Source organism: Fukomys damarensis, unplaced genomic scaffold (genome assembly GCF_012274545.1).
Source record: "Fukomys damarensis isolate Sample0158 unplaced genomic scaffold, DMR_v1.0_HiC HiC_scaffold_14, whole genome shotgun sequence".
NCBI classification, from domain to species: Eukaryota; Metazoa; Chordata; class Mammalia; order Rodentia; family Bathyergidae; genus Fukomys; species Fukomys damarensis.
This window is the reverse complement of record NW_022900926.1, coordinates 65,539,665-65,542,017: the sequence shown is the minus strand read 5'-3', so window position 1 is coordinate 65,542,017 and position 2,353 is coordinate 65,539,665. Positions and strand designations below refer to the sequence as shown.

Below are 2,353 nucleotides of genomic sequence, written 5' to 3'. Positions count from 1 at the left end.
CCAGCAGGACAACAGAGGGGCCAGTGGGACTTGTGAATCCTGGCAGAGCATGGAGACGTGACTGACGGGCATGGTCAGTACACTCTGCTCCCACCCTGTCCCCTCTGTCTGTCCAGCAGTGCCCACCCCACACCCTGGTGGTGACGGACAGGCCCAGCTGCTCTGCCCTGTGGGTCTGCCCACCCAGCCCTCCTGACAGATGTTTTAATCTGTTGTTTGAAGAGCGACTTCTGCAGGAGTCCTCGGCATCTGTTTCTGCTCACAAACATGAAGGCACCGCACACAACACAGGGCGCCCCCCATAATGGGAGCCATGTGACCAGTGGCCCAGGTTCTTGGGTCACCTTTCCAGCTAGTAGGGATTTGCTGCAGGCAGGCAGACAGGCACACTTTTGAGCTCTGTAAGATCCACTGTAAAACATGAACAGGTTAGCTCTCTGAACACTCCTTTCTGAAACAAGGCATTTATTCTAAGAATCCACCAAAAAATACCCAGGCAGCATAGAGATTATAGGGCTGTTCATGATCTAGGTCCATAAAGCCATTTAAATCAGTGGAGTTCTGCTTAGTCTAGATTTCACGGCTCCCTAGTGCTGCTGCTCATGACGTCTCATGGTCCCTGTGCACTAGTCACCAGGATAGTCCACACGGAGACCACATCTGGGCTCAGGAGATGAAGTGGAGAAAGGACCAGTGAGGATGCCAAAGCCAGATGACAGTGCCTGAGAACCATGAGCAAGGCCGAGGAGGACAGGGTGGTTCGGCTGGCCCCCACTATAATGTCCCCACACTAAGGCAGGGGGATCCTTCCTCCCACACAGCATCCTAGAAAAGGATATGTTTACTGGGTTCATGCATCTGCTCAGAAGTGCACCTGTTTCACTTGCCTTCATTGCTCCAGGATGTGGCACTTACTAGGCATGCGCCAAAGGTTTGCTGAAATAATAAACAGTGACTTACCACATTCCTCCGAACATGGGGAAAGTGGGAGGCATTTGTAGGTTAGAAACAATCAGGAATGATGAGGACAGTGGCTCCTTTTCTGCCTATGAATAAACCAAGTGAGAGGGAAAGAAAAAGAAGTTTCCACCACCTGAGCCCATGCTGTTCCAGAAGCTTGCCCCTTGCCACCAAGAAACAGGACGCCTGCATCTCTGGTGAGCACTCAACATGTGTTACCTCCGTGTCCTCCATGCTGTCCCATCGCACCCCCTCCCTGCCAGGAGTAGATGCTCAGGGTTTGAGCTCAGGGCCGCTGCTCTAAGCTGCAGGATCCTCACCACACACCAGACTTGACTAAACCTGCTCCATCCCTGGGAGGAGAAGGAAAGCTGAGAAAAGAAAGCGTGCTCATGGCCGATGGCTGGAGGGCACCATGCCCTGGAGGCTGCGTGTGGGCCAGAGCAATGTGTGCAGGAAGGAGCTAAGGCAGAATGTCCATAGCTATGGTGTCAGGAGGCCTAGCATTTAGAGACTGAGGCAGAGACATTCACACTCTGGAATATTATCATCCTTTCTTCTTCTTTCTTCTTTTTGCATCTTTACTCTTTTATTAATGCATGTCAGTATTACAGAATAATGTCAGTCTTGGGGAATAGAAACAGTTCATAACATAGCTTGCTCATTTTCAATCTCCCTAAACCTTCCTGCTTTCCCCTTTTCTTGGTCTTCTTTGCTACCTCCAAGTGTCTATTTTCTAGGGTTTTTTTTAAATCCCTCATTTTATGCACTTATTTGAAGTTTCTCATTTAACAGAAAGTGTGCAACATTTAACTTTCCAAGTCTGATTTATTTCACTTAGCTTGATTGTCTCAAGTTCCACCCATTATCCTACAAATGATTTCATTCTTTTCTGTGGCAGTACACATACCACATTTTCTATAACCATCTCTCTGTTGACAGGAGCTAGGCTGTTTTCAGAAGTTAGCTATTCTGAATTGGGCTGCTATGAGCGTTGCTTTGCATCCATCATGATAGTATGATGTCTTTGGTTCCCTGGTGAACCCCGGAGAGGTATAGCCGGGTCAAATGGAACTCCTATCTTTAGTTTTTTGTGGAATCTCTATACTAATTTTTGTAATGTCTGTAGGAGCTCGGATTCACAGGAACAGTATAGAAGGATTCCTTTCCCCCTACATTCTCATCCCCATTTGTTGCTTTTTATGTTCTTCGTACTAGCCAGTCTGACTAGAATGAAACAGAATGTCAGAGTTGTTCTGATTTGCATTTCTCTAATGGCTAAACACGCTGGACGTTCTTTCAAGTACGTATGGACCATTTGTGCTTCTTTTGAGAAGTCTGGATTTGGTTCATTTGGCCATCTCTTGTTTATTTTGGGGAATAGTTTTTTTTT

The 2,353-nt window shown here is 47.3% G+C and overlaps 1 long non-coding RNA gene across 1 annotated transcript in view; it reads right to left on the bottom strand.

Moving 5' to 3' along the window:
• Nucleotides 1-340: 340 nt before the first annotated feature.
• LOC109118194 overlaps nucleotides 341-2,353 on the bottom strand; it is a 3,447-nt gene continuing 1,434 nt past the window's right edge. The window contains exons 2-3 of the long non-coding RNA XR_002025512.1: nucleotides 961-1,046; nucleotides 341-411 (exon numbers count right to left, since the gene is read on the bottom strand). This is a non-coding gene — a long non-coding RNA (uncharacterized LOC109118194). The remainder of the gene's footprint in view (nucleotides 412-960; nucleotides 1,047-2,353) is intronic.